Source organism: Ixodes scapularis, unplaced genomic scaffold (genome assembly GCF_016920785.2).
Source record: "Ixodes scapularis isolate PalLabHiFi unplaced genomic scaffold, ASM1692078v2 PGA_scaffold2__306_contigs__length_199485367, whole genome shotgun sequence".
Classification (NCBI taxonomy): domain Eukaryota; kingdom Metazoa; phylum Arthropoda; class Arachnida; order Ixodida; family Ixodidae; genus Ixodes; species Ixodes scapularis.
This window is the reverse complement of record NW_024609857.1, coordinates 172,696,137-172,719,301: the sequence shown is the minus strand read 5'-3', so window position 1 is coordinate 172,719,301 and position 23,165 is coordinate 172,696,137. Positions and strand designations below refer to the sequence as shown.

General features: G+C 44.2%; 1 long non-coding RNA gene and 1 other non-coding gene across 2 annotated transcripts in view; one reads left to right on the top strand and one right to left on the bottom strand.

Moving 5' to 3' along the window:
• The window catches only part of LOC121836846, a 100,168-nt gene that overhangs the window by 3,251 nt on the left and 73,752 nt on the right, over positions 1–23,165 (top strand). The gene's annotated exons all lie outside the window — the stretch shown is intronic.
• LOC115310038 lies at positions 471–12,725 on the bottom strand. Its single transcript, XR_006078033.1, has 10 exons — positions 12,514–12,725; positions 7,248–7,334; positions 7,073–7,156; positions 6,780–6,863; positions 6,543–6,629; positions 5,691–5,771; positions 5,381–5,589; positions 3,573–3,732; positions 1,648–1,765; positions 471–957 (listed from the first exon to the last, which is right to left on the bottom strand). It is a non-coding gene; the product is annotated as an uncharacterized LOC115310038 (transcript).

The following is a 23,165-nucleotide window of genomic DNA, read 5'->3' as shown; positions in this document are numbered from 1 at the left end:
AAACAGTTCTCACTTCTCATGAACATCCAGTACTTTCATAAGTTGAGCATAATGAATGCGTGCTTTAGGCACCTTCCATCACGGCAATTGATGCAACCCATGCGGAGAACAAGTTGTCTGCTTCTTGCGCAGGAGTTGCAGTGACATCAGAAAGACGCCGAGCTCCAATTGGCTCCGATGGAAGGATCGTGGGTAGACCTCAAAGCAAGCCGCCTTGAGGTCTACCCCCTATTCTTCATTCAGAACCAATCGGAGCTCGGCGTTCTGGCTTCACCACAAATCCTGCAAAAGAAGCCAACGAACTTGTGCTCTGCAAATAGTTCGCAGTGGTCATGAAAGCTGTCTGAAGTGCACTTACTCAATTTCACCCACTAATGTTCCAAAAAATGTTTTAAAACGAAGTATCTATCAAATTTGAGATGCAAACTTCTCAAGCAGTCATGCCAATCAAAGATGTTGGTATGCAAAGGTAAGGCAGCTTTTAAATTTTATTGTAAGAACACTAACACTGGATCATAAAATCGTGTTACAAACATACTTTTGCTTTTACAAGAAAATAGTCTGCTTTCACAAGAAAAAGAGACTAGTTGTAAGTGGTTTCATGATGGTTTATCCAAGAAGCCTTAAGCAACTGTTGATAAAAATAAAATAGTCTGATAACAAAGATATAAATGACTCGTTAGTGACTTAACAAAGCTTATAGAAAAAGGTTGAAGCAACTGTTCATAAAAATAAAACCACCTCTTTAGAGAACTAAAAAAAAATTCCAGACTGCAACTGTTCATAAAAATAAAGTAGTCTGTTTTACAAAACAAATAAATTATTGACTAGTTGGAACCTGAACGAGGCTTAAGGAACTGTTCATTAAAATAACAGCACATCTTCACTTGGAAAGAAAACAATTCCAGATTTCAGTCATCCTCATCTTCCTCTGGGTGTGCCATCTGTGCAGCTCCCCTACAAAGCAAGTAGAACACATCTATGAGCATACATATTCACTAAGTTGTGCTAGCTCTTCCACGTGGAAACAATCATGGCTTCAGAAACCCTGCACCACGAGACGAGTTTAAAATTATGCTGAACCCAAACTTGAGCTGTGAGTATATGTAGTAGCAAAGTGCTTGTGTGTTCCCTAAATTATGCTATTTGAATAAAAAAAATGCAGAAAGAATAAAATTGTGAACACAAGATTTGCATTGTGAGCATTTATAAAAACTATCTTCATGATGTCACAGCTTTCCTAACCTCCACTACTCTGCAGCCAAGGCACAAGGAGTTCTGCTAAGCCAGGGGGAGGAGTGAAGGTTAATTCGAGTGCAATACGTTAATGTCAGGAAGCAGGAGGGATTCAGTCTTCCACTATGCAGTAGAAGCACCAGTCGTTGACTGCTGCTTCTACTGCATAGTTAAGGGAAATCTCAATTTGGGTTCAGCATCCCTTTAACGTAGACAGAAGTGACTTGATATCTTAATGTTAAGCATTTTTTTTACACTGCAGATGAATAACAAGTGCAGTGTTGACATTTTGGCAAATTTACAATGTTTCGTTCTTTGTAAAATGTTTGCAACTGCTGTATTAAAGTTCTACAGTACTGATATTACTTGCCTATCAGCCTTCACATGCAGCCTAATCGTATGCCTGCTTACCTTTTCTGGCAGTTGTCCAGGCGCTCTTTGGCATGGCGCAGCCATGTCATTGTTGTTTTCTCAATATCTTTAAGAGTGACTTCTGCTTCTTTCTTGTTTTGTTGTTCTGTTAAGCCACCTGTAAGATATATATTTTATATAAGGCAATTTAAGTAAAATAGTAGAAGTGACATTTGTCTAGGAAGCATTGGCTGCTTAAAGGTGCAAGCTACTGCTCAGTACAGCAAGTATATTCAGGTGTCCAAAATGGTGTGCCCTACAAAAATGAAACGAACTGCACGATGCTAGAAAGCATCTTGTGAGAGTTCCAGTAATTTATAATTAAGCAGAAATAATTCCTTACTTAAGAGTAATTAGCTAACTTATTAAGAAACTGGCAAATTGCTAGGAAATTGTGAAGCGGTTATGTGAAATGTTTCGCTGGCTCTTGCTTGGGCTGAATGGCTTAGTGCTGAAGTTAAAGACTCATTTCTTTTTCGCTTTAGTTAGCCTTCTCGCAAGCTTTCCGTGCATCTCCTGCAAGCATTGCAATGTCGGATGGAAGCACACTCGGCTTACGTTGCTGCCATGCCCTGTCCTCCTCTGCACCGGCTACACCACGTCTAGCCGGTTGACCACGTGATTATCCAATCAGCGTCAAGCTTTCCTCATCTCCACCAGCTATACCATGCGACTTGTCCCGACCAATCAGCTTCGAGCTTGCGGTTACACAGTATACCGCATGTTAAGAGTGTAGAACCAGAGAACGTTTCACATTAATACTTATTTGAGAACCGAGGTGTCAGTGTGAAACTTGCAAAGTGCATTAAGAAGCATTGGAATTACATGACTGCAATGTGATACAGTTCACATACTTTATTTTACTGACCTGTAAAATATTACAAAATACCACGACAATGTGCCCCCTTAATCATGGACTCTTCTAAAATCTTGCGGCATTTCTTTACATATAAACAGAAGCATGCATATGCATCATGGTGCAAATATTTCAAGGTGCTTTAAAACTTTCCAATTGACATTTCAGCTCCTAAGTAAATATTTAAAAAGTTATCTAATTAGCCTCAACTAATTAATTTGGCTTACTTAAAAAAATATGACAAATTGCTGAGCAACTGTGTTGCGTACGTGAAACGTATGAGACACAATTCTTCAAAGTTCAAAGGTTGCTGCATTATAAAACGCTTCATACTCAAACACTGCAACTCTAGCCAGATGCTTGCTAATAACAGACAGTATGCTTAACTTGCATAGAGCACTCAACATTTTTTTTTTAATTTAAGCGAATTATTTGTGACATGCGGCATACGATCTTACCATTTATCACCTGGAAAAACATTCATAGGTTTGACGCAGCACTAAATATGAATATATGACACGACTAGAAAAGGGTGCTTTAGGTTTGCTCAGATGTGACGCTTTCTCTTGTGCATGTTTTCCTTTCCCACATTACATCCCCATAGAGCATTAGTAAAACATGAAGTGCCTTCCAGTGGCATTAAGAGCTATCATGGAAAAGGGCTTATACAGCTCCCACACTTTTGCATTCTCCTCCTTTGGGAATGCAGCATGACCAACAGTGTCATGGGATGGAAACAGCGAGAGGGACTGAGGGCACACACACGACGTTCCTGAAAATACTTCCACTCCTCGCATGCCTTTTGGGATTTTTGAAAATGGTCCATTACATAAAATTGAATAAAGTAAATTCAATTATCTGCCTTATTCAATGCTTCGTAAACCAAATTTATAGTCAGTTTAACTGATATGAAGCTCGGTACCAGGAGCTGTGTGTTAGTGACTTAGCACTCTTGATTTAGAAGGACAGTAAGGTATTAGTACGACATCACCTATACTGTACCTTAAAAACAAAGCTGTACAATTAATATTATTTCTACAAAATATCATGAGCCCTTTGAAGTGCTTACCACACATCAGCTGACAGAACTGCAGGTCACAGAACCTCCTCTTGTCTTTTGTACCATACCAAGTGAAGGCCACTCCTATGTCGTAAGTCAGAAGCTTCTTAAGTATTCGGGAAGTTTTTTCCTTTGCATCGTCCCCGCCAATTATTTTGATGTACCTTTTCTGGAATAGAACATCAGACAGTCGGGCCTGAATAAGAGAGGAATACCAGGGTCTTCAGTGGCGCAAAAATTAACTCAGCATTGCAGGAAGGTGAAACTCTGCCCGAATGTGACGCTAGCTGTGCTGACAAAATGAGAAAGTTTGAGAACATGGCATTACCTAAATCAAAAGATACGGGAAAGAAACACTTCTTCACAAGCGCATGTACACTCGGCCTTTTTTCAAAAAAGATAAGTTATTTTGGCCCCTGTGGAGCTTATTTTGGTGAGAGGGCTTATAAAAAGGAAACAAAAGAAGGGTTTCTTTCGTTGTGGTACGCTTAGTGGGCGTCACTCAAAAAGAAATTTGTTTTTTTTTCTCAATTTCTTTTGATCCAAGTAATATCACATTCTCAAACATTCGAATTCTATCAGCACCGCTAGCGTCACACTGTGGCGGAGTCTCAACTTCCTGCAATGCATAGCTATTTTTTGCGTCGCTGAAGGCCCTAGTTTTTTTCTCCCCAAATTGGGCCCGGTATATGTTTTGTCCTTAAAGGGGTACCCCGGCCATTTTTTGAGCTACTCAAACAAATTGCATTTTCTGACTACCAGGACTTTAGTGTTCACGGTACGCTATTTATTTTTTTGAAGTTGATAAATAGCAATCGACAAAACCGTAAACGAAGATGATGCCGAAACCAACATTCAAATTTCCGCGCGCTCTCCAGTGGTGTGACGTCACAAATGGTACAGAGCTTTAAGTCGCGCAGGTAGTCTTAAACTGAGCATTTCAAGTGTTTTTTGCACGTTCCTTAGTGAATCAGCTACCAAGCATTCTTTTCCCACCATCAAATGTCTTGTAACCAGTTGGGAAAATGGCTTACTGCCCACTTTGTACCATTTCTGTCGTCACACTTCAATGTTGCCAGTAGGGGCCCCCGGTTTGAGAAACACGATGAAAACGAAATTATAAAATTCAATAACTTTGCAAAATCATCTTTTCACACAATACTTGGGGAGCTGGTACAGCCGTGTCTATCGGTGTGTTGAGCCATTTTTGAGGCAAATCAGAGACCACGAAAATAATGCCGGAATACCCCTTTAAAGGAACAGTGACAACCCCCAATTTTGTTTTTGTTTTTTTTTACTTTTTTGCCAGGCGGTTTATTATGGTGTCAGATCAATATTTTGCTAGTGTCACATCTATTTTTAATAAAGTAAAAAAACGCAACTGCTCGAAACCGAAACTGGACTGGGCAGGAAGAAATATAGAGGAGGGGATAGGTGGCAGAAGTCACGTAGCTGTGATACTTTTTTTCTCCCAAACGCATTTGCAGCTTTTTAGAAGCCACAAAAAACGGGTATCATATTTATTTTCTATTTTAAATGTTGTGTGCGTGCCTTCAATGACCTAGGACTTCGATTATATTTTGTGGTTCTGTCTAAACCATGAAAAAACGGCACATGGCCACGGAGAAGAGAGTGAGCGTGACTGAAACTAGCCAGTTCTCGATCGGCTGTTCTCGGTCGGAAAGAAAACGAATTCCGAGCCGCGAGTTGTTTTCTGGGTAGTTGGGCTCTCACGTGTAATGTGCAAATAAAAATATTGGCGAGCCTAAATACCCCGTCAGTTTTATCAAAGAAATTAAAAACAAATTTCATCTCACCAGTTGCAGCTTCTTTTCATCACTTGCAGCCAGGACTTTTTCGTAAGCCAAGAATTCCTCCAAATCCTTCAAAGGAGCAACAACAAGAGGTTCGGTCGGTGCAGGCAGCACACTGTCGAGCATGTTGGCAAGGAGTGCCCGTTGTTCTGATTGCTGTTGTTGTCTCTGCTTGAGTGTATGCAACATCCTCAGCACCTGCGTCATGAAATCTAAAAAGAGTATGGCATACAAATGGCATACAAAAGGCTTGAAACAAGGCCCTAGGGAAGATTGAAGGTCTCACTTCTAAAAAAATAGAAGTATTTATTACCTGTCCATTGTGGGCCCGAAATTGCCCCTGGTGGCATATGAGCAGTAATATCACGCGGCCGCCCTGCGCTGGGAACAGGGCCTGACAGAGAAATGATACACAACTCCATTTAAGATACATAGTGAGCTATAAAAGTATTTAAAACCATGGAAAAACAGCGCTAGAAATACGAGGACTAAGACAAGGGGAAACAAGAGAAGGCGATCCTACCAAAATATACAGTTGAGAGTGCCTCGTTTACCCTCATCTTAGTCCTTGTATTTTCCGGCGGTGTTTCTATTGCTATGAACCAACAGGCGCAAATCACCACTTTACTGTAGTTTTCAAACAGTGGAATTCATACCCCCTAAAGTACGCAGGTGTGCTACAAACTTCTGGCAATGACCACTGATAAAGAAACTTAACGAGCAAGTGTATCCCAACTTTAATGCCAACTTTGGTGGGAAGAAATTTGGGGAAGCACAACGCTAACTCACCCACTTTTTCAAGTGAAAGCTTAGAAGTAAAACATCGACATGATCAGTAGCATGCACTCAGAATGCACTTCAGGTTCCCCATCTTGCCAGTCATAATATAGCTAAGTATGGGAAGAAACATACCATGCTAGCAGATAAAGAACGTTGTCGTCTGTGATCGTCCTTTTCTTTTTATTCTTTCAGTTAATTTTTCTGCATTTAAACTCAGTGTAATGTACACTGCACATAATATGGTGCCTGGTCAAATAAGCAATAGAAAATAAACATGGTCAAATGAACAAGTTGCTACAGAGACGATGTGGTCTGAAAATGCACTTCAATAAAATGCCAGAACATCACAAATATGCTAGCAGAAGGAGAACATATTTTCAGTTACCATGCACATGCTGATTGAGGGCCTCGGGAGACATTGCTGAGCACCTCCCGAGTGAGGATTCTACCTCGTGATGGGAAGGGCGGCTCCCTATTGCAGAGAAGCATGTGAAATTTCAGCACAACGCAGAAAACTCTTATCGTCCGATGGGTTCTAGCTAGAACACTCTCTCTTCAGACAAAGTGACTCGACATCACTGAAGGAACCATATTAGCAGAAAGACAGTAAATAATGAATTACCATGTGCCTGCTGGGTAGAGTGCCTAGGGGAGAGTGAACGCCTCCACGGAAGTTCCTCAAACTCACGAGAAACTGAACGGCTGCCTGAGAAAAAACAGCATGCCTCCAATTCAATTTAACCATGTTACTAGATGACCTGCACATTGCTAACACTCCTTAGGGTGTGTGGGAGATGTTCACTTGTCCTGCATGACGTACATATTTGAAAGTTTTTTCAATCCTCTATAACTCTGCCACAGATATTCGTTCACATCATTTATATGTGAAACTTGAAAGGTAAGGTGCCTAGTTACCATGGACCCCACTCCTGGACCGCTCCGGTGATTTGGACTGCCTTCCATACGAGGACTTGCGCTCCCGTGAGACAGGAGGGCTGCCTGCATAAAAATAAGTTGGCATAATTGCTACAAAAGTAATGCAAGCTGGTAGAGTAAGCATTTTCAAAGGAGAACATGTGTGTTCAATTACCATGCACATGCTGACTGAGAGCCTCAGGAGACATTGCTGAGCACCTCCCGAGTGAGGATTCTACCTCGTGATGGGAAGGGCAGCTCCCTATTGCAGAGAAGCATGTGAAATTTCAGCACAATGCAGAAAACTCTTATGGTCCCATGGGTTCTAGCTAGAATACTCTGCTACTCTCTTCAGACAAAGTGACTCGACATCACTGCAGGAACCATATGAGCAGAAAGACAGTAAATAATGAATTACCATGTGCCTGCTGGGTAGAGTGCCTAGGGGAGAGTGAACGCCTCCACGGAAGTTCCTCAAACTCACGAGAAACTGAACCGCTGCCTGAGAAAAAACAGCATGCCTCCAATTCAATTTAACCATGTTACTAGAAGATCTACACACTGCTAACACTCCTTAGGGTGTGTGGGAGATGTTCAGTTATCCGGCAGGACATTTTATTTTACATATTTGAAATTTTTTCAATCCCCTATAACTCTGCACAGATATTCATGCACATCATTTATATGTGAAACTTAAAAGGTGCCTAGTTACCATGGGCCCATCGGCTGGACCACTCCGGGGATTTGAGCTGCCTTCCATGCGAGGACTCGCGCTCCCGTGAGACAGGACGGCTGCCTGCATAAAAATAAAAAGTTGACATAATTGATACAAAAGTAATGCAAGCTGGTAGAGTAAGCATTTTCAAACAGCCCCAATAAATACCATTGGATGAATTAACAGAACAATCAGCATATAGTTACAACGCGAGGAAAACATGAAATGCCCACATTCTGCTACAAAGCTCAAAGCGAGCATATTAACTGTCTTCTAGTATATGGCTCAGAGTAAAGGTGTGTTAAAACTTAATTTCAGTGCCCATTTGCAATATTGAACACAACTCCAAGATACATCATTAGGTCATTTAGCACAAGAACAGTATGCTTCGCTACCGTGCACACCCTGGCTAGACTGCTCGCATGATCTCGAAATCCTCCGAAGTGCCTGACCTTTGTTAGAGATGGGACGGCTCTCTGCAGAAATGATGTGAATAAACAGCATTTGAAAAGCAGTGCTAAGAGGAAAATAAAACTCTACCAAATCCGGATGGAAAATAAAAACATACTCATACAAAACCCCAGTTCAATGCAAAGTAAGACATAAAGAGAAATGTGATTGATGGTTTAATACTTTTCGCCTTCTGACGACCTGCCCCGTGTGACCTCGAATGCACCACAGCTTCATGTCCAGAAAAGATTAGACGGCTGCCTGATTTTGGAAAAAAAGAATACTATAAGGAAACTTTTATCAGATAGAAGAAGTCTGCGAGACAACAAAGCTACTGCCGAAGCTCATCAGAAATAAACATGGAAGACCATTTTATAAGGAGAAGTTGAGCTTATTGCTTAACACTAAATTAATTAACCAAAAGATGACACAAAGAAAGAGATAGACACATACAGGTCTTTCATGTACCTACATGTGTTTCTGCTTTCTAGAAATTATTCAACACTACTTTCTGAGAGTGTGACGAGTAGTCCCAGGCGATCATTTTTTACCGATACCAGATGATGTTTGCAACTGATAAGGAAACCATCATGTGGCTCTGATATTAGATGTCAGATATGGTTAAGGAGATGTACAGTACACTTCCTGTCCTGAGATGTATAAAGGATAAATAGCAACTGCCCAAAATATGATGGCAGTTGACAATAAGTCAGTCATCAGAACCAGCTCATATGAACTTCCCACGTGTTATGACCACTTGCAGCAACATAAAAGGCTCCTGAATATACAAAAACACTCCAGCTACATTCCAAATATTAAAAATGTTTTTTTAGGGCTATCAAAACCCATTTCTACAGATCAATTTAAACTATTAAAATCAGTGACTGCAAGCTCTTATTGTAAACCTCTGATCTACTTCTGCATGACACGATAGACAGCAAAGTTATGAATATGAGCGCCATGCTCTGTAATGAGTATTGGTAGTGACAGCGCTTGTGCAAAAGGCATGCCTTGCAAAGCAATGAGCCGGTAAATGTAGCACTTGCCGCATCCAGTCAAACACCTGTCCAACCAAGTGTCTGGAACTGCAAAAGCACCTTGTTACACAGATCTCTTGATAGTAAACATCACCCTAGGCAAGATATTAAAACAACTGGGTAGAACCAGATTATCCTCTCTGTTAAACAGGTTATTTCATACTAGAGGCTTTCAACTGTACTCGAAACAGAGATGAATATTGTCGGCAGTTTTGCCTCTCCCAATGAGATAGGAGACTGTTGCCATCACAGACTTCCGTTAAAAATTTATTTTGGCTGTTTTATTTAAGTATGTTTTATTTTTATGAATAAACAGCTATAGCTAGCTTAAAATCTGGAGAGATATGTGTAATTAGTTCCATTAGCATCCCACAAAAAAAAAAATGAAAGGATTGAATTACTCTAAGAAAGGAAAATTTTCATAAAATAGAACGCAATGTCTTCAAACTACTCACTTTTCTTTGCTTGGTCAGATCTTTCTCCAAGGCAGGGTGGTGTGGGTGGTTTAGGAGGAATGTAGCCTTCTTGGATTTCAACTTCAGAATCGCTAGACACTAGCTTCCTAGTCTTTTTTCTTTTTCCACGCCCTAATTCTACGTCACTACGTAGGTCGGACGCCTCTTCAGCAATGGGAAGTTTCAGTCTTGCCTTCTCGTAACTGTCTGCAATAATCAACTCTTGATGTTATAAATCTCACAACAAGCATTTAGGGAAATAAGGTTATTCTACTTACCATACCATCCAAGAGAAGTGAACGGTAACTCCGTCCAGCCTAGCTCTGGTAGCTTGCCTTCCATGGTCAATGCTTTAAGTTTCTTGCTTGTTGTCTTATTGGGCCAAAAACAAACGGAGCCTTTCACCCAGTTTGCATGGACAACAGCGACAGAGTCATCCTTAAGAAAATGGAACACCCCAAACTTTTTGCCATCTGGTTGAAAAAAGAATGGAAATAACAGTCAACTAACGAGCACCACTTGAACCTATGAGAAAAAGAAATGAGATGGAGGGAAACATTACTGCAGATGAACCAGAGGAAAAATCGCATGTTTCCCTTTGAAAGGAATTCGAACACATTTCTGGACAATGCTCGAGAGTGGCCACGAGCTGGTGCCGGAGAGGTCAGAGGCAAGAACGATGCCGAGCATAGATGAAGCACAGGGGTAAGTATACAGGTCAGCTGTTTCCCTGAACTGCTTGCCAATCACTTGTGCCTGGCCAGACGCTGAGCAAAAAGCAAAGTTTTGAATTCTAATGATGGTTCCATCAGCTAAGATGCAAGTGTTGTCATTCATGCGTGTCCTGAGGCAGAATTTGTGGGGGAGATTGAGAGCTTTGTACTGAGGGTTAACACAGTCAGGAGGCAGTGGCCCATTATCATGTGGGAGGAAAAAATGCCTTTCACTGTTGAGATCCTTTGGTGTTGAAACACCTCGGCGCTCCATGACACGGTTGTGCAGCTGCTCTAACGGCTTCTCGGGCTTCCTCTGGAGATCTTTCAGTGATCCCATAAAATTCTCAAAAGGGAATGCACTCCATGATTGCAATGGCCCATGAACTCTCACATCATTGGCCAAGTGGATGAGATTGTGCACATTATGTGATACTCCATCCTTCCCATACAGAAACATGTATGTTTCGACAAAATGGACCAGCAACTTTTCAGCGTAGTCCACGAACTCCCGGCAGTACCTAGGACTGCTGAGAATTGTGATTGCAGAGTGCAGAACCATGAAGTTAAAAAAGTATGGCTCAGGAACCCTTGCGCAAAGCACAACTGGGCCTGTGTACAGCACGAGCAGTCGAAACTCCGTTGCCTTCCAGCGGTCCAAGTCTAGGAGACTTCTGGGCTTTCGAGCAAAGTCTGAGCAGATATGGCACTGAATTTCAAGGTTAGCCAAAGAAATTGCATCTCGTACTGCTGTTCCCAGGCGATACCTGTTGCTTCCCTTAAGCCATAATCTCAGTAGCTTGTGGACGACACCTAAGCACACAAGATGCATAAAGTCCAGAGGAACTTGCATGACCAAATCAATGGGAAGCTTTTTCAGCTCTGTTCCCTTGACATGATGTTCTTCTTGAGCACAATCTCGAAAACTTTTATCTGTTCTGAGCTTTGCATCAAGCTGGGGAAAGCACATCCTGCCGTTGATGAATTCCCCCTCCGTCTCACACTTGGTGCAGCTAAAATAGCCATTGTGTCCTTTGATGCCAAGGACATACGATTTTGCAGGAGCGTCACAGACCAATCCTGCGAGCTCTACTCGTACATGTTTTCCCTGCAGCACAACACCTTCGCTTAGTACTTGGTTGATATCTAACACAGCAGGCCGAAGGAAAGCCTCTGAACACACTGCTTTGGACTTTCCGTAGTACACACCAATAGGGAAGACATCGCATTTCCCCCAGTTCTTCACCTGGCACAGGATGGGCCAAAACTGGTCACGTGTGCTTTTCGTAAGGGGCAGGCCATCAATGTTAACATTGATGGTAATGATGTCTGGTATGTCACGTGCATGCTTCAGAGTGTCTTCCAACCCTGCTTCCAAGCCGAAGTGGCAGTACTTTCCTGTTCCCATGACCACTACAACTGCCTTCCTAGGTGTTTTAAGAAGCGACCTTGCACTCCCAGGGAGAGAAGCGAAGCAAGAATGCGAGCGCAAAATTTTGAGCAGCTCGTTAAGGGAGCGATGAGACACAGCTGTGTCAATGGCCCAGCCTCTGACTTGCTGCTCAATCGGCCCACGTGCATTGACCACGTAGCCTTGATGCTCGGAAGTGCCTGAACCATCGTGGCGCACAGATGCAGCCACCTGATAATCGGAATGTAGGTCCTCAATTGCGTTCTGTGAACTCGCATACCCATCTAATGAGTGATCTTGCTCTGGCGGAAATCCGCTGGGTATATAATCCTCCCTGGCTTCGGGAACTTCCCGTTCCGCTTCTTGTGCCATATAAATGTTTTGGTCTCCTTCCACGACTACGTCACCAACATCACCCAACAAAATACCGCACAAGTCTACGCGAGCTGCTTTACTAGCGCGTTTATAAAACGTGGCTTTTGGACGCTTATGCATTTTAAAACAGGCGCGTAGTTCACACGTTCAAGGAGTTGCCGCCATCAATTGAAGTTGGACGTATGATAGTCCTAACACAAGCGCTCTTAAAGCGGAAACATTCTATTTGATAGGATTGAAAATAAGCTTCGCACTGCACGGAAATGATTGAACATAAACGATTACCTTCCATTTCCATGTCGCTGCTCCTCTTGATAGCAAACCCGTTGTAGTACCTACAAGGCCTCCCTAAAAAAAACTCCGCGAAACAGCTATAAAAAAAAAAGAGGGAAAAGTTCCGATTGGATTGGATTGGATCGTGGCTTTCGAACCGAATGACTTGTGGTGGCTATCGACAAGGTTGCCAGGATTCCAAGCCCCTCAATTCAGTTTATATAAATACAAATTTCGTAAACACACACACACACACACATATATATATATATATATATATATATTTTTTTTAATATTGTATAAATTTTTTTTTTCTTTATATCGTTGCAGGGTCTTGTCGCCCCTTTACTTTCTTTTTCTTTTGAGGAACGGGGAGGAGAGCGTGGGAGGGAGAGGGAAGGATAATTCTCCTCCCCCCTTTCCAAGAGCGGTGCGTCGGCGCAACGTTGGTCGGCGCGTCTCAGCTCGGATGCGCGTGGAGCGAAAACGATCGTGCTGCAGAACCCTGGATTCAGTCGTCCAAGACCAATTTCGATCTCGATGAGCCTGGATGAGCTTCGAACGCGTCGCCAAACTCTGGCAAAATAAGGTCTAAGATGGCTTCTTTTGTGTCAAAGTTAATTTCTATATCAAGATGCCTTTTCAAAGTATACCTACCGGTAAAGAAAATAAAAAGTCAGTCTCATCCCCCAATCGTCCCGTTGAGGTAGATTTCAGGATTGTCCACATTATGTTGTCCCAGATATATCCTAGGGATAACTGCAATGGGATATGGGACGTGAAGACCACATAGGGACTTTTTTGGGACATCCCAGGGATTTTGTGTGTTGTCTGGGTACTGTCTGCGTTCGCCCGACGAAGCATGCCCAACAGCAAGCCTGCCGAAGTTGGCCTCACGCGCATGCGAACGTGATTGCGTGACTGAGGCACCAACTGGGACGCTTGCAATTCATTGTTTTACGTTTTCTTACTTTTGACGAAATTCTGGCGCGTCGGGAACGGGTAAAACGGTGGCAAGTGGTTTTTCGAAATAGCTTGGCAATGCCTACAGCACTGTACACTTGTGGGATGTCTGAGCAGTAAAAACAGAAGCAGTGAGTTCCGCCACAACACGTCACATCGGAACACAACACAACACAAAGTGCCCTTCGTTTGTAAAGCACTTGAAACAAATATTTTTATTGTCCTAAGAATATCTGCTCCAAAATCCACTTTTGCTGCTCGGAAACACTGTCTTGGCTGCTCCAAAAGCCGCTTTTGCTGCTCCAAAACACTGTTTTGGTTGCTCCAAAGGCCACATTTGCTGCTCCAAAACACTGTTTTGGTTGCTCCGAAACGTGCGCCAAAATGGGTTAGGCCAATCACATCACTGCGGGCAGGAACGATAGAGCCGTTCTGGCTTGTCTGGCCCATGGCGATTCCCGGGAGCATTCCACCATCGAAGTTCGGATCAGGACCGGCGGAAGCGGCGAACCCTGACCATACTGGCCAAGTCCATGCCGATCCCGGAGTGGTTCCGCAGCGAGACTCTGGCTGTGATAGCCCGGAACAGATAGCCTACGCAGCACTGGCGTGGGAAGGGCGATCCGCGGGCCTGGACATGGGCTCCGACTATAATCTCTGAACGAAAGGCGACAAATAGGGCCGGCGGGTCCGGACTGCCGGCTTTCGAAGCCGGACAACCGGGATGTACAATAAACCCATGCGCTGCCTTTTCGTTGTGTTGTGTCACTTCCCGAGCGAAGCACAGACCGATCGGGCGGCCACAAGTAGTGAAGACAACTAAAACTGGTGTCCAAATGACGACTCTAGAATATTCTCTCAACACTGGGACCTATCAAGGCTCCCGATGGTTTTAAAAAGACGCATAAAAGAGCCAGGGACATGGCACGCAGGTGCACACGGGGACTGCTGAAATCGGGGTCGCCGCCGCTCGCAACGGCCCGACGGGTAAACTGGCCGCCCCAGTAACAGAGACGCCTCCGCTTGTGGCGCTGAATGCAGTACTCTCGTGGTGCCGCCTGGCCATTGCCGGCTGCCTATACACCAACTCATGTTTACAAACAAACCGGAGCGCCCCTAGCGGACGCCACCGGCGCCGCGCATGCGCGATGGGGGTGTGGGCAAGAAGCTCGCCCTCGCCCATAAACAAACCATTGGAACGCGATGTTGTCGGCTTTAGAGCACTATATAGCTCCTTCGGAGCAGAGTAGCGCAATCTAGAACGCCGTCTCTCGGCGGCTAGCGGCGAACGCCCGGAGGTTCCAACTGCGGTCAGAAATGCATGGAGAACGTGAGAAAATCGTTGTTTCTTCAGTTTTGTGGGGATGTGCGGAATGGAGATCATTTTTGACATAATAATGAAACATTTTAGAATAATATGCGATAAGTTTTGTGCCATACAAGGACGTAACTTTTTTTTTAAAAATTGCCTGAGCGGCATCATGCAGCAGACGACACGGCGACGTCACACCATTCACGTGACCCGCTCCGGCCAACCCGAAAAGCTAATCTCCGCTGCGAGCAAAAATCGTCTGCTTCAAACGCCATTGCCTTGGAAATTGCCTTCTCAGAATTTGCACACGCATCCGATATTATTAAAACTTTGACATGGGCGTACCAACCGGGGGGGCAAGGGGGGCACTTGCCCCCCCAGTTCTCAGAGTGGGGGGGCAAGGCATGCGTTTTGCCCCCCCTGAAACGGCCGCCACTGGGCAGAGCAGACACAGGCCGGCGGCGCCCAAGGAATACCAAGGGCACTGCCCCCCGACCCGCGCGGGCATATTTTTAACGCGCAGGCGATACAAACCCTAGCAACGGTGCTCACGCACGCCGGATTGGCTGGTTTGTGGAACCTTGCCCCACGAACAAGGCTACACGGTAACCTAACGGAATCCATCCGCGAGACATGGGCCGGACGGGCCGTCCAGACCAGGACGTAGGCCCTTACACAAAATAAAGTTTTGCTTGCTTGCTTGGAGATAGGCGCTGCCGCCGGCAACATAGGCAGCGGATGCAATGCGAGTTTCCGAAGAGGTAGCGTAAGTTAGTGGTGAGATGTCTGCCTCATACGTGTCAGACCCCGGTTCTATTTATGGTGTGGGCCGGCTTACTTCTTTTTATTTTTTTTCTCGAACATTTTGTTTTGTCGAGGCATTTGGCGATATTTACATTTCTTTTTTACCATTAACACTAAAAAAACGAATGTTGTTGACGAAACATCGCTAAACTAAATCGTATCGACTCTATTTACGGAAGTGCATGGGGGGCAGCGGGGCTTGGGTTGCCGACCGGACGCCGCAAAGCGGCGTGTACGGGGGGTGGGGGGGCTAGGTGGGTTAATAGATTTGTAATTAGCAGCCGCACACCGTCACCGCGAAGCGGCGTGAACGCAGGCGCGGGGGTGGGTTAACGCGCTTCGAGTGATACACGAGCAGCCCATCCGGCGTGAGCGTCGTTGTTAGGGGTTCTATCGCCTGCACCGTAAAAGGAGCAGTGTGTGCACCTCCTGTAGTGGGCAAGAATTCCTACATTGGAGAGAAGCGGGGACAAGCCCTTTCTTCAAATGCGGCAAGTCTCCTTGAGCTTCGGAATACAAAGAAACGCCACTATTCGGAGCTAATCCCACAGTTACTCGACCTCTCTTGCGTCGTGTCTGTTCGCTCCCCGCGCCTCGTAGCAGTGTTGTTGCAGTGGGGGGGCTCGTTAAAATTTTGGGGTTTTTTGGACTATCTAAATCACTTTCTTCCTTCCCATCCCCCCCTTTTCTACTCCGCATGCTTCCCCCTCTGCAAATATCAGCTGACCTTCCGACATCTTTTCTGTGTTGATAGGCAAAACAACCACTAAAATTAGAAAGTAATTTGTAATTTGAGTGGAAGTCACTCGGAAAAGTAGTTAAAGTAAACTACGAATTACTAGAATATAAATGTAATTAAAAAATTAAAATTAAAAATTTAATTAAAATTAAAAATTAAAATTAAAAAATTAAAATTAAAAATTAAAAATTAAATGTAATTAATTTAAACTACCCAGAAAAGTAGTTAAACTACAGTAACTTGAGTAAAGTAGTTGAACTACGTACAAGTCTGGCCCGGCAGGCGCTCTGCGTAAGGGTTTTCACCTATCTGCCTAGCCCCGCACACCATCACATGGGCCAAGAAAGGTGTAGTTTTACTGCAGAGGAGCAATCAGCAGGGTCCAAGATGGTGACAATGGAGGATGGGGGACTGTTCCAGTGGCTGATGGCTTGAGAAAGGAATGACCAATTGAAAGCGTTAGTAGAGTCAGAAATGTGCTTGATGGTGCAGACGTTGTTGAGGCGAGAAGATGTTCGGTCGGGGGGTAATAACAAAGTGGTTTTGAGGTCGGGAATGTGGTAGTAGATTTTGTGAATAAAGCACAGCTGAGAGACTTTTCTGCGAAGCTGCAAAGAGGACATGGTTAGTTCAGTTTTTAGCGCTGAGACACTGAAAAAAAAAGTCATAAGTGGATGAAATGAAGCGAGCAGCTCTGTTCTGAACTGCCTCTACAGGGTATTGATGAGGTACAGTCGATGGGTATTCCAGATGGTTGAAGCATATTCTATTTTTGGTCTGACGTACGTGTCCAAGGTTAGCTTACGAACAAAGGGTGGAGCCCTTTTTAAGTTACGTCTGCTTAGTCCAAGAGTTCCAGATGAATCGGCAGTAATGACTTCAATGTGGTTATTTTAGGGAAGGTCAGATGTTAGTCTTACACCAAGGTATTTATACACAGTAGCGGTCTCAATCAGATCGGAGTACAAGAAGTAATTAAATGACAGTGTTTGTTTTTTTTCTTGGTGAAGTGGATTAGTTTGCGTTTATACTTGTTTAATGACATAATCCACTCTTTGCACCAATTGTTAATTTTCTCTAGATCTTCCTGAAGCTGGTTATTATTTTGCACACAAGTTACTTTGTTATGGATGACGCAGTCGTCGGCGAAAAAGCGGTTTTTTGAAGAAATCCCAATGAGGATGTCATTAATAAATATTAAAAAGAGTAAGGGCCCAAGTACGAACCCCAGGGGAACACCAGGAGATACATTTATTAAGGAAGATTCATGATCATCATGGACGTGACCTGTACACGGGAAAAAAGAAAGTCACGAATCTATGCAAACGGTTATAACTTATTTGGTCGAGGCAAAAAGATGATAGCTTAGAAAGAAGGCGTTGATAAAAAACACGGCCGAACGCTTTGGAAAAAAAAAAAAAAAAAAACTGCGTCAGTTTTTTTATTTCAAGGTTCAAGGTTCAAGGTTAGTGTGCAAGTCATGGATGAAGTCGCAGAGTTGTGTTTCGCAGGAAACTACAGTCTCCGGCGATATGAAAGACCCACTGGGAGCGCGTGGCCGAGGCGGTGGCTGGTGGGGGCGCTGCGAGCGCTCCGGGCAGTTCCATTCTGCTTCGAGGGGAGGACGCTCATTCGGCACTCGGCACAAACTGATAAGCGCGTTTCGCTTTATCTGAGCCCGAGTGAGCGTCCTCCCCTCGAAGCAGAATGGAATTGCCCGGAGGGCTCGCAGCGCCCCCGCCAGCCACCGCCTCGGCCACGCGCTCCCAGTGGGTCTTTCATATTGCCGGAGAGTGTACCTTTTTGAAAACCGTGCTGCTGTTTAAAGAAAAGAAATGGGATGATAGGTGCCTCATGATATTGGAGTAGAGGATATGCTCAAGTAGTTTGCAAGAAATTGAAGTCAATGAATTAGGGCGATAATTAGATGCGGAAGAGGGGCTGCCCTGTTTAAAGACTGGGAATTACCCTTCCCACCTTTTGGTCAGATGGAAGGCATTTTGAGATAAGGACTGAATAAAGATAAGTTTTAAATACTCACTCGAAATAACACTGGTGTTTTTTTTTAATTTTAGAGTTGATGTTATCGGTTCCAGCGGACGAAGTAAGTTTTAGTTTATCAATCAATGTTATAATACCGGCGGAGTTCACGTTAATAGGATGCATGCGCTCGTAAAGCTCTTCTGGGAGAGTGGGGACGGAGTCCAAGCACTCGTTAGTAAACACTGATGAAAAATATTCGTTAAACACAGAACTATCATGGTCGACGTTGCACATCCGACCATTCCTAACTCTCCCCATCTTCCTAAACGTCCGTGTGCGTCCGAACACCAGAAACCGGAATTTTAAAGGTTAAAAACGGCACGTTGCGAATATGGAACGCGCACTTTCGTGCAAAGCTGACGTCAAGTGACTCAAATCGAAAAACATGCATATTTACAATATTGTTATCTCTTCTGGTGAAGGCTCAGCAACCGTTGCATCCGTTTTCGCGCACGAAACGGCGACTACCAGAGAAAGTAAGAACGCAGTGATTGCCTTTATTTTAACAATGTAAACACACTTGCAGGCGTGCGCTGATGAAGCCTCAAAATCAAAGCTCTCGTAGTGTGATTCGTGACTGTGCCGGCTACTACCCAACCTCGTTGTCACGCCACTTTCTGGAAGCATACACCAAAATTACAAGTAAACACACAAAGCGACATTGATACAATTATCTTCTAGAATATCACCTTATTTAGTCATAACTCTTTCAATAGGCACTACAAGTTGTATTTATTTTAAGAAGAAGCAAAATTTTTTTCGTGAGAAAAAACAAAATATCAATGTTAAGTCTGGTAACGTTGTAATTTTGCCGAATCATTGCCAAATCTTTAGAAAAGTTGGACAAAAGTTGCGCCGAATTTTCGATTTGGGGGGGGGGGGGGGGGGGGGGGAGAGAGGGTCTGGTTTGCCCCCCCACTCAAAAACAAGTTGGTACGCCACTGAACTTTGATATAGTGTTTAGCGCTTTACTAACTTCACGACAGGCTAGTTTTGAAAAATGTGAACTCGCCGTTAGTTTTTCAATCAGCCGTGTTATGTCGATCTCCATGTATTCTCCCATAGGGCGGGCCGCCTCCTGGAACCGTGAGTACCACGTGACTCGCGCCGAGCCGCTCTGTCGGCCATGTTGTCGGCAAAACACGGGGTTCAAAGGATTGCGCTACTCTGCTCCGTAGGAGCTATATAGTGCTCTAGTCGGCGTCGGTGTGAGTCCCCCTGCCCTTTTTCGCGTACGAATTGTTGATTCTACGTCTTCCTGGCGATGTCTGACTACTTGAGCGGCGTCAGCGAAATTACCGAGGCTCGTTACACCGCAAAACTTCGCGTGAATAATGTGACATGTGGCGCTTCATTCCGCGTGGACGCCGCAGTATGTACGCTACAGCCTGATTCGCATGATGCGATTTCGCTTGCAATTTTCAGTCGCGACGCCGCTCGGGCTGCAAAAGCGTGAACTGTAGCTGAGGTAGTCGACGTCGATGCTGAAAATCGCAAGCAGAATCGGACCAAGTGAATTAGGGTTAACAAGGCGGTGATGGTCACTGGTAACAATGATCAACATCTTTTTGTATCTACTGTTTACACCGAGCCTGTTTACCAACCTTCAAATTTAAGTCTTTTGAGGCCTGCACTTACTTCTTATCGCAAGTACCGAGCCAAGACTTGGTCTACGGGCCGGCGTCATCTAAGAAAGCAGACGACAAGCAGAAACGTTTGAAAGAGCAGACGACAGTTCGAACGATCAGGCGGCCGTTTGAACTTGAAGGCGCACTGAACGTAGTCCGCAGGTGGTCCGCACAAATTGACGGTTTTCTGGCGTTCATGTTGGAACAAAACAAATAAATCGGATGACCACAAGTATCCGTGAATTCAACCCGAAGTGCTTCCCACCCAAGCAATCGTTGTCCGACGGCGTCTGCTTTTCCCTTTTCACGGCACATATCCTCGGACAAACTGAGCACGTGAAAACTGACCTTCAAACCTTTCTCGACACTTTTGGTACGGCCCCAGTCGCGGCGTTTTGACAAGAAGGCAGGTTTTTGTCTGGTTCCTTTCAAAACAACGCAGAAATACACGTCTGGCATGGGGACTTCTGCCCACAGCCCGAGACCGCGGAAGTGCGACTGACGCGCCACCACCGCACCGTGACGTAACAGAGATGAGCAGCCAGAGCGGCTCTCATTGCATTTGCTGCGCAATTAAACACTAATTCGGCATGACACTTTATTGGCCACAAACGACAGCAAGCACGAGGTAAAGATTAGTTCAGAATAGGAGCCACTTCGCGCTGCTGTACCGCGAAACGGCCAAAGCGCATAACAAAGCTGCTCGCTGAAGGCCTTCGGAACGTTCGGAGCCGGTCGGATCCTCTAGTCCGTAAACGACCGCAACGCCGCCGCGTACATCCGGGACCTTGCCGTGTCGGCGCCTGATCCCACTACTCCTTTCTAGTATGCGCCGCCTTTTCCACCGCTTGGTGGCGGGTATGTCGACCGGTCATTTCTTGTTTGCGTACTTTATAAACTGCATTTGTTTCTTTTCTGATCTAGAATACTGAACAAAAACTACTTTTATAAATAATTGAAACCGTTCACCCACTTATATTTTGTATTTCGACTAAAAAGAAGCTTTTAGCGGCTCTGACCAGTAGTAAGCCCAGGACCACCAAAGACGTCACATTTCGCGCGCTTTTGGTACCGCGGGTCGCCCACGTCGGTGGAAGAGGTTTCCGCGTCGTCTGGTTAAAATATGATGCACTGATATTTAGTTGCTCTCTCCGTGCCCGCTGGCTTGCCCGAACCCCAAGAGACGTGGAAACCGCAAAAAAGGTAGACGCTTAAATATGATTGCAGGGCCTCTTTAAAGGGATACTATAACGAAATTTCGGCGCTCATTTTTTGGTCTATATGTGTTCAAAAGAGCAATATCACATGGAACATACCAATATCTTGTTAAAAAAGTCTCGAAAAGGAATTTTAAAACGAATTAAACGATTAGCAAAGAGCACCTGGTGGATGTCGCTAACGCCTCGTTTGTAATGCTCGTCTAGGAACCTTGGCAGCTTGTGACGGAGGTTGTCTCGTCTCCGGCCACGACGAGAGAAGGGGGGAAGGAGGAACTCCCCTCTTCCCGAGAATCCCTTTTGTGTGTCGCAGAAGTCGCTATTGTCCCCCTAGAAGATTATAGAAGATTAACCCGTCACTCAAAATTCGTACAAAAGCAGCCGCTTCAGTGGCTGGAACGACTAGGCCATCTTCTCGACGTCAGCTTCGCCGTAGCTTTGCTCGTCTTGAGACGACCTACGTCACGATTGCGTTGGATGTCACGTGCTCTAAGCTGGGCCTTCTCCGAGCGATTGCCAGAGTGGGCCGTTTATCCGCGACTCCAACTAACTATAGGTGGCGCCACTCATTTTCCAAGATGGCGGGTTTAGTGAGGGTCAGAGATGCGTGCCGCTGTTGAGCCCGTCTAGTATGCTGGCTTCACTGAGCGACATAAATTATTTCTGGTAATACGAGGAAGCTGCAGGTTACCCCTTTAACCTGAAAACAAGAACGGTGTTTAGCGTATTATTTACGGAAGGATGCGCGTTTTAATTCTGGAGCGAAACCGAAACTTACCTCTATTTTGGATTTAATTTCTCGATATAGGCCTTAATTTCGAATTATTTCACGACTCAAGATGTGTCTCACATCGCAATTATTTACTTAGAAAAGTTGTTCGCGGAAACTTTATTTTGTGACATATTGTTCGATCCAGGGTGATATTTGTAGTTGCGGAAAAATGAGTGCTGCTATCTGTGCGTTCTCGCAGCCTTTCTCTCGCTCAGATAATTGTCATGGGAAATAATGACAATTATTCCAGCACAAGAATAAGAAAATAATTCTAATTTTTATAATATGCCCACGAAACGTATAAACTAATAAACGCTGCTCTCACTGCAACAACCCAAAGACGGAATCCGAGTCAGACAGCTGAAGTGTGTGTGTGTGTGTTTATAGCACCGCGTGACGTGTACGTAGGACTTCATATTACATCCATTGTTTGACTGTTTGTCTATCTTGATAACTATGTCAGAGTTTTTCATATGCTAAAAAGAAAACAGAATTATACCTTTCTGGAAAGACTATTATTGTTAGATAGCGTATTCTCGCGATCTTGGCGTTAATTCGAGGCATACTTTGCCGCGATTTGAATTAATAATAATAATATTAAAAGTCACATATTTGAATAAGTAATTCTTCAAGTTCTAATATATTTTTGTTGCTTGTTATCTAATTTTAAACGCGCGAGGAAATATGACAACAAAAACTGTGCTAATTATCATCACTGGTTTCAGTTGCTGCATTTTAATTACCAATAAAAAAATAGTCTAAAATCAATGAAAACATTTTAGCGAATCTGTGAAATCCATGTAAAATTACATTAATTGTGAATGAAGTATATTGTGCTCAAAGTCGCGACTTTTGACAACCGGCGAAACGCCCAAAGTCGCCGCCAATAACCTTCCAAAGCAAATGTTCCCCCCAAAAAAATTAAAATAAAAAAAATGAAAAAAAAAACTTTTTTTTAATTATTAGTTTTTTCATAACATTTATTTACTTTTGTATTTGCTCGCCGTCGTTTTGCCAATCTCAACCTTTCCAGTTCGAAGGAACGCCTACATGCTTGCACGTCTGGTCACTGCAGCACGTTTCGTTCGCGTTGGAAGCCGGTGAAACAGTTGTGAGTTTTAATATTGCGTATACGAGCGAACTCAAGCCCTGTGTGTTTGCGTTAGTTTTACGTGTTCTACACTGC